Source organism: Hibiscus syriacus, unplaced genomic scaffold (assembly GCF_006381635.1).
Source record: "Hibiscus syriacus cultivar Baekdansim isolate YM2019G1 unplaced genomic scaffold, ASM638163v2 tig00002880_pilon, whole genome shotgun sequence".
NCBI classification, from domain to species: domain Eukaryota; kingdom Viridiplantae; phylum Streptophyta; class Magnoliopsida; order Malvales; family Malvaceae; genus Hibiscus; species Hibiscus syriacus.
The window spans coordinates 358,652-368,608 of record NW_024061952.1 but is presented as its reverse complement, the minus strand read 5'-3'; the positions used below and the strand labels follow the sequence as shown (position 1 = coordinate 368,608).

General features: G+C 34.1%; 1 pseudogene; it reads left to right on the top strand.

Moving 5' to 3' along the window:
- The first annotated feature begins 4,477 nt into the window (after positions 1 to 4,477).
- Positions 4,478 to 6,853, top strand: LOC120161104 (annotated as a pseudogene).
- The last annotated feature ends 3,104 nt before the right edge of the window (positions 6,854 to 9,957 follow it).

The following is a 9,957-nucleotide window of genomic DNA, read 5'->3' as shown; positions in this document are numbered from 1 at the left end:
GGTGGAGGCAGTGGGAGGAGGTGGAGGTTGACGGGACTCTTCGAGTTCTTGCTTGTCTTCGGGCTTGACTTCGATCTTGGTGGGTTTTCTTCTAAGCATTTCCTTAGGCTCAAAAAAAAAGAGGACAAGATAAGAACGATGGCATGAAGTTTACTACAAATTTTCCTGATGAGTTCAAATGCAAATTGATGATCATAATTATTAAGGGTAAAGTATATAAATAGTACCTCAACTTTTAAAAATGTTGCATTTTGGTCACTAAACGTTTAAAACTTATCAATAAGATTTCTGCCGTTACCGTTAGTTAATTTTTGCTAAAGTGGTACTTAACTGCCGTTACCTGATTGCTCTCCATTTGTGGGTTGTTTGGATGAATCTGGGATTTTCTTGGGGATTCCGAGAAAAAATATAGGGATTGAATGTCCATGCTTTGGTCTTCAAATTCTCTGGCTTATCCAAATCTATCCCTTTGAAGCTAACAGATCCTTCCAAAATCATCTTCTCCAAGCCTAATGATTTCAGAATGGTGGGCTCTGAATCTGAGATTTTGAAACTGATGGATCTAAGTGGTGTTTTGATACCTTCATCTCCAAAACTAATGGATTTCACAGTGATTGATTCTAAGCTGCCATTGCCCATCTCTGTGCTGTTCCATTTATCAAATGACCACGATAAACCAACACCCATCTCTGTCAAACAAACTGAATCAATATTTCATATGATAAACATTTACATCTATATATGTAATATATGTGAACAACCATTTTTGAGAATCAAGAATTCATGTTGAAGATAACTCATTTTTCAAAATGTCAGTACAAAGGGGGAAAATCATTCCATTCAATCAAGAAAATCAAATAAAGAGATACGGATCTGCCAAAACCATTAAGTAAAAGCAATTCCCAGAAGCTTAGAACATTCATTTCATCAACAAAACAAAAACAACATTTGACAGCAATGTAGGAGAGATGGACAAAGAACATTACCTTGAATTATATAAAATCTAGGAAAGAAACGAAAATGAAAAATAGGGTACTGTCGGGTTAATGCTTTAACTTTGATATCAGCATTTTTTTCCTTCACTTTCTCTATGTTTGTTTCTCAGGAAAATGTATAGTACCAGCGATAATTTGTACCTGGGGTTGCTTATAAATTTAGGGTTAACTAAATGGAAAATTAATTATGTTTATGTTTTATCAACTTTTAGTCACTGACTTAAAAAAGATATGGTTACTTTCGTTTTTATTTAACTAAGATGTGGTCACATCGAATTAGCTATCGTTAATCGCAGTTAAATATTTTTAATATAATCACACATTTGGTCAATGTTATTTATATATTCTCTCAATTTAGTCATACTTTTAATAAATTAAAATAAATTTAATCATCCAATCGAATGATGTCATATGTCATGCCACGTAGGGGTGAGCATTCGATCGAGTTGAGTCAAAAAATATGAGTTATTCGAGTTGACAAGTCCTATTTTATGACTCGAAGTTGACTTGAAATTTTTTAGAATCAAGTCGAGTCAAATTTTTGAGTTTATGTTTAAATTTATTATAAATATTTATAATATTATGATATTATTTGATTCCAATTTAAATGGTCTTTTATAACGATATACAATATATGTGTATTTCTTCATATTTTTTCATATGTGATATACATTTATGATACAGAGTTGAGGGACTCAACTCAAACTTGAAAATCAATCCCCTAATTTATAAAAATTATTAGTTATTTGAGTTGTATTTTACAAATTGGTTTGAACTTGAAATTTTTTTAGTCGAGTTTATGAAATTACAACTCAAAGTTAATTCGAGTCAAGTTTTCAAGAGTCGAGTTGAATTTTGCTCACCCCTAATGCCACGTGTCACTATTTGGTTGAAGAATTGACTTTATTTTAATTTAATATATTTATTTTCACCAATCAAAGAGTGACACGTGTCACCCTTTGGTTGAAAGAAAACAAAGGAAAGTAAATTGTGAGAATATTTTATTTAAAATTATTTTATTTTTATTTAAAATAAATATTTTATGTTAAAATTTATTTAAAAGTATGACTAAATTGAGAGAATATGTAAATAACAAAGACCAAATTTATGATTATACCAATTATCACGTCACATATCCTGTTAATTATTAACAACAGTTAACCCGTGATGATCATATCTTAATTAATAAAAACGAAATGACCACATCTTAATTAAATAAAAACGAAAGTGATTGTATCTTATGTTTTTAAAAATTAGCGACCAAAAGTGGACAAAACATAAACGTAAGTGATTTTTCATGTAATTAACCCTAAATTTAAATACCCAAAATAGCGTTGTTATTATTAATTGAACATTAAAGCTTTAAAGAATAACTGAAGCAAAATTGAAGAATTTAGTTAATTACTATATCCATGCAATCTAATTGAAAATCCAAGTAAATAAAACCAACCCAATACTTGAAATCGAAAGAACAACAAAGCGAAATTGAAGAATTTAGAAATTGGAGAAAAATTTCAGGGTTCTTATTGATTCTAGAGTATGTTGATTGGGTTTAGCTTGGAGGAGGAGGAGGAGGAGGAGGAGGAGGAGGAGGAGGAGGAGGAGGATTAACGAGAGTTAAGTATTACGTCATCAAAAACTAACAGACAATAACGAAAGGGACCTTATGGAAAATAAACTAAAAGTTTGATAATTGTATTGTAAATTTTAAAAGTTAGGTGATCCAATTATAAACGCTCTAAAAGTTTGAGGACTATTTATATACTTTATTCTTATGATAATAATGGTGGTGGTGATAAGATAACCACTATATTTTTCAAGGTATAAATCAAAATATTATTTAACGGATAAAACATAAATCAATGAACATTAATTTATTTTATCAAGGTATATATAAAAATTATTTTCTAATAGTTGAAAGGTATTATAAGATAATATATATTTTTTAATTATTAACAATATATATATATATATATATATATATATATATTCAGTTGAATCTAAAATATTTAGAGAAAATAACAGGCTTAAATATAAAATAAGTGTTAAAACCATATTGCTTTTTATGAATTGGTTCCTAAACTATTTTTTTAATCATCTAGGTGTCTAACGTTACAAACATTATCACTTTAGGTGCCTCGACCGTAACGGTCCTTATAAAACTTCGTTAAATAACACATATTATAATTTTAGAATTTTTATTTTTTTCTTAAAAAATAAAAATATGATTAAAAAACAACTTGTGTCCCCCTTCTCTCTACTCATCTCCCTCCCTTCCCCTGCTTTCTTTTTCAGTTTTCCATGACCAAACAACCAAAGGTCAAACAGCCGACTGAACGGTTGACAAAATAGCCAAAAGACCGATTGTCACAGTCTGTTAAATGACCGATTATCAAGATTGACCAGAAGAATTTAAGGGATTGAGTATTGAGATTTTAGGGATTAGGGATTGAAATGTAGGGATTTTGAGTTTTGAGATGATAACAAGAGTTGTGATTGCTTAGTGAGTGGTCAGTAATGTATGGGTGGTCGCTCGCCAGTGAATAGGTGGTCGGAGATGACTGCCGGTTGGAATAAAGGGGACTATAATAAGATATTTAGAGAGTTTAATGTATTTTTTATATTTTAGAAAATGAATGAGCCTTTTCAAAAATAAAATATTTTTATGTTTTTAAAATAATTTTTAAAATTACTATATTACGACACGTGTTATTGAACGGACTTTTTTAACTACCGTTAGAACCGATACATCTAAAGTGATAACGTTAACGTTTGTAATGTTAAACATCTGAATGATTAAAAAATAATTTAGACATTAATTTTTGAATAACGGTATAGTGTAGACACTAATTTTATATTTAAGCCAAAATAATATCACATCTAACATTACATTTTTCAAGATATGATCAAAACACTATATTTTTTGAGGTATAAATCAAATGGTCTTTTATTTAATTTATCTATTCAAGGGTTACAAAAATTATAAAATTAGATTAAACATATGAATATTGATATATGAATTAATTAAATATAAAATTTATCGGTTTATCAAACTGTTCATATTTGTTTTTTCATATGTTTTAAGTTATGAGTTTTAGATTCATTAAGAGTAATCTCTATTTTTCATATAATATGTAATATATTTTTTCTTTATTATAATTAATTAAATATAATATTTGTCCTTCCTCTAATGGAATTAATAATTTATCACATGAAAATATAATTTTCCCAAAACGATTCATGCTTCTCTTTTCTAAAAAATTAATAATTAACAGTTATCTAATATAAGACTCGTGAAAATCTTGTTCTGGAAACAGGGATCAGGATCCATACATGCACATGCACTTTAGAAAGAGATTTCATTTCATAAACAAAAAAATATAAAATTAAATTTTAAAATAATCCATAAACCAACCATACTTAAATCTCATATTTAATATGCTTGCGTTAATAGCTCACCTTCTTACTGGTAGGCCCTGCTATAAAATTCACATCTTCATCAGCTTCATGACTATCTAAATCTTGGCCATTTATGGAAGAATACTGAAGGGCCTCAAGATCTGGACTTTTCCTTTTATCTGTTTCTATTTGAATCCAAAAATGGGTCTTTACTTTTGGGTTTGTTTTGGTTTATTGGGCTATAGCTTGCATTTTGTAAGTTCACGAGCTGCTGCTGCTGCTGAAGGGGATGCAACTGTTGAAGGAAGTGTTTTTATTGATGGGAAAGCTCCCATTTGCTCCATAGATGATGATTTTGTTTGTGCGACTTAGGACTGGTGGACTCCTGAGAAATGTGATTATGGGACATGCAGTTGGGGTCTTGCTGGACTTCTCAATCTAGTAACCCTTTCTCCTTTTTCCTTTCTGCTTGCTCAACGTATAGTTTTCTGGTATTCCGTTAACTGATTCATGCTTATAAAATATGTAATCCACTCACACAGTCCATGTTTCAATGAAATTGCTTCACTTTACTAATCCGAAAAGCCTATTTCCCAGCTGAGTTGTGTTTCACTTTAATCCATCTTTTCATATTACAGGATCTCAGCAACAATATATTCTTGAATGCTGTGAAAGGTAAGTCAATTCTTTTCATTCCGGAGGGTATTTTAATTACAAATAATCATTCATTGGTCCCTTTATTGTTCAGCCTTTTCACCATTGAAGATTCGATTGGGGAGCTCATCGCAAGACAATGTCATCTATGGTACAGATGACAATCAGGAACCTTGTACTCCATTTGTTAAAAGCCCTTCTGAGATGTTTGGTTATACTAAAGGATGTTTGTCCATGAAAAGATGGGATGAGCTTAAGGCCTTCTTTGCAAAAGCAGGGTCAATAACATAACAGCTTGATTTCTTGAGATTCACATTATGAATGTTTGATGTTTAATTTAACTAACGTTCCACAATTCAGGGCTAAGATTATTTTCGGACTAAACGCTCTCGCCAGATGATCTATTGGAGCTTGGAACTACACGAATGCTGAATCTTTTATACGTTGCACCGCCGGAAAAAAAACTATAACATCCATGGTTGGGAGCTAGGTAAATCATAAATGATAGCCTCCGCTTCTTGTTAATTGTTCAATCAAAACTATTCAGAACTATAACTTATGTTTATCATCGTCTTCTTGTCAGGAAACGATTTATCTGGGGACTGGATCATATTTAGGATCACGGCAGACCAGTATGTAGCTGATACAGCAGCCTTACAAAGTATAGTGCAAAAGATATACAAGGATGCTGATTTCAAGCCCTTAGTCATAGCACCTGGTGGGTTATATAGATCAAAATGTGACTCAAATTGGTTCAAAGAATTCATTGATAAGAAAACCACATCTTTAGATGTGGTTACTCACCACATATACAATCTTGGACCAGGTAAAATATACTTCATCATTTACAATCCGGTATTTGAATCTTCTAGGAGCTTTAAAGACTTGAAAATAATATTCTTCTGCGTAGGAGATGATACCAACCTTGTTGAAAAGATACTCGATCCTTCCATTCTCGATGGCATGTCTGGAACATACAGCGGCCTTCATAACATAATCAAGAATTCTGCAACTTCAGCTACTGCATGGGTGGGGGAGGCAGTAGGAGTTTACAACAGCGGCCATAACCTTGTTACAAATGCGTTTGTCTTCAGTTTCTGGTAAAGTGGCAATAACTTTCCTCCAACAAGCTTAGGCCTTTTGCTGTGACTGTGATCGATTTGTATGTGATCGTAACTTGGACATGAAATGCAGGTATCTAGATCAGATGGGAATGGCATCAAAGTATTATACTAAAACTTACTGCAGACAATCGTTGATCGGCGGAAATTACGGTTTACTGAACACTACCACTTTTGTACCAAATCCTGACTACTACAGGTTATTGCTTGTTCTCTCCGCCCTTATCACTGCAACCATTTGTTTCCAAGCACTTCAGTTATGCTACCATACTCTGCTTTACTCCGTTGCAGCGCTCTCCTTTGGAATCGATTAATGGGAAGAAATGTTCTGTCTACAAGATTCGACGGGACTAGAAAGATACGCGCTTACACGCATTTTGCAAAACAATCAAGCCTCATATTACAATTATGCAGTAGGTAATCCTTTATTTTCTTTGTATTCGACCGATGTGTCCCATGTTGCTGGAAGGAATCACCCTACTATTGATCAACCTAGACGGAAGCATTACTGTCCAAGCAAAACTTGCATTCAACGATATAACAACGATCGTATGTCACGAGCACAGGTTTCGGATGTTGCACGATCGGCACGAATGGTACAATCATCTACAGCCTTTATCGATCGTGTTCATTCGCGGACTGTCATTTTCCCTGCTTTCGAGTTTCAACGCTGAAGAGAACTAAAGTAATTAACACTCAAATTATCAACAAAAAAAAAAACTAACGCTGATTATTTGATTGAGTCGAGTTAGAAAATTTTGAGAAATAATATTTATCTGACGTGACATTACTTCTCGCTAGTTTTATATGTGACACTACTTGTTGTTAACATTTATTTCTTCTTAAATTCATAAGCAAAGAATTTATAAAGAAATAAAAAAATATTTATTTTTAAAAAAAAATTTAAAGTCATTTAGTGTTTATTTGATTATGAAGAATCTTTTTTAAAGAGATTTAGCAACTAATAATACTTAGACCAGACCAAAAATAAATATTATTAAGGAATAATTTCTATTTTTCATGTATATAAATATATATTATTATGTTAATGAGATATATGTTCTTATTTTGTAAGAAAATCTGGATTTACAGCTTAAGTTTTTTTGGGTTATATTTGAAAAATGTTTTGGCATAATCTAAATAATCCTCTAAAGACATGTTTTGATTTTTTCAATTAGAAAACATAGCAACTTCTAAAATCAAATTCCTAAAATTAAAATCTCTTACAATCAATTTAAATATTTTTCTCCTGTTTTTCTCTCACTACATTCATAAAGTTTGCTTTTTATTACAATAAGCTTTGTTGCAGGTTTTTTAAGACAAATCTCAAGCTAAAAATCAGACATTAATAAAGATGATTACTCCAAGTTTTGCAATTCATTCATTAAATTTTCTATTTTTTTTTTCAATTTCAAGCTTTGTTGTAGTCCTAAAAATCAGACAAAAATTGTCTGTAAGTGCTAGATTTTAATGGAGATTGCTCCTCTAAATTCACTAGAAGTTCTTCATATACTACTGATTCACGGAGCCTCTTTGGAAGGAAACATCGACCGCTGAAGCATTGTTCCAAGTATAAGGTTGTAGCATGCCCAATCCCAATCAATTGAGTAGTAACATGCATAAATGTATGAATTAACCGGAGCTAACGTGGCATGTTAGATAAAACTAACGGGAGGTAACGTCAGTGATTTTACTGAAAACGAACTAAAAGTTTAATTGTTGTATTGCAAGTTTTAAAAGTTGAGTGACCAAAATGCAAGCTCCCTAAACATTCAGTGACAATTTATGTAGTTTACCTTATTTTAAAATATCTTCTTAACTAAATATTAAAAAGTCACGTTGTTTAATTATATATATATGTGTTTACAATAATATTGAAAAGTCACCTTATTTTAAAACTAATGGAATTGTCTGGAATTAATGGCAATGGTAGCAGAGAGCAGTGTGAAATTGATTGAAGATACGAGCCATGCATGTATCTCCTCCACCCGGTTCAGTCCCCACAACTTGTGTCCCTCTCACCTTCTTCGATGGAATTTTCCTACTTCGTCCACGGTACACTTGGACGCGACGCATATTTTTCTATGAATTCAAACACACCGCTTTGCATCTCATGCAAACAATCCTCCCCGATCTCAAAACATCTATCGCTCACCCTGCAACATTTCTTTCCTTTCGCCGGAAATCTCGTTCCCTCCACCTCCTCGGATGCCTTACATTTTTTACACGGAGAGTAACTCCGTTTCGTTTTTCGTTAAGGAATACACGGTGGATTTTAACCGTCTAGTGGGTGGTGAACATGCACTAGAGCATCAAGAACTTGAAGCTCTTGAGTCTTGTCCCACAGAAGCCACCTGCTGCAATTGCAAATGACACCAATGGGATGCATGCAAGAAACCATGATGGCCATTCAAATCACTGTAAGGGTACCCGCGGGGGGTGGTCTCCAAGAGCAGAGCACCAACTTCTCTTCTTACGTAGAATAGCATCAGAGGCACGCGATAAATCAGCAAGGAGGTCCTCTTTCCTGAAAGGTGCCCCTTTGAACTTCGCTTCTAACCAACAAACCACCCTAACTCTAGCAGAAAATATCACCTGTCTCACATCAAGATTCTTTTGATTAAATACCAGCTCATTTCTATGTAACCATAATGACCAGATCACTGTCAATGGAATAATGCCCAAACAATTCCACACTTGGAACCTATAGGGAGAAGCTCCTTCCACGCCATAAGGAATAACTTGGGGTCATTGGGCAAAGCAGAGGAAACCTCCCAAATTTGAAGGAAAGCTCCCCCCATACCCTCCAAGCGGCACAACACGAGAAAAATAAATGGGGTACCGATCCCTCGCATTCCATACACAAAGGGCAGCAGCTATCTGACACCACATTTATTCCACGTTTCACCAGTTTCGATCTAACCGGGACTCTTCGGAGAAGGACCCGCCAGACAAACGCCTCTACCTTGTAAAGAGCAATTCCTTGCCATATTAACGCTTTCCAGTCAAACTCAGCTCTGCCCGGAGGGAATTGCAATGCCGCTACTGCCTTTGTCGAGAAACGTCCATCATTGTTCCCCGGCCACTTTACTCGATCAAGGTTAAACACTGAAGCTCCAAACTCATGCAACAATCGAAATAAGGCATCGCATTGGTCTCTCTCCCAGTCAAAAACATTCCTCCTGAACTGAATGTTCCAAACACATCCATTATTTGTTTTAGTTCCGAAATCCGATACTTTCCCTTCTTTATTCAGTGCAAGCGCGAACATTCTATGGAAAGCAATCATTAGTGGGCAATTACCAATCCAGGTATCTTGCCAAAAGTTCACTATCCTCTCGTCGTCGACTTGGATTTTGAAGGTATCTCTAAGGTTTTGGCCACCAATCTCCTTGTTGAAATTCTGTAGAATGTCCCGTTATATCCATGACAAGCCTCGGCCCCTCGGACTCGGAGGACAGATATTACCTGGATCAAAGTTATACTCGGCAGCAACGATGCGTTTCCACCGTAAGGAGACCTTCCACCCAAAACGCCAGCACCACTTCCCAAGCAATCCACAATTCTTAACTTTCAAATTGATGATACCTAGTCCACCCCATTCAATCGGCTTGCAAACATCCAACCACCTCAGCCAATGTATCCCCTTTTTCTCTTGCGAAGCTCCCCATAAAAATCTCGAGAATATGTTGTTCAATTTGTTATATACCGAACTCGGCATTCTGAATAAGGACAGAAAATATATCGGAAGGTTAGTCAAGACCGCCTTAATCAGGGCTATTTTGCCC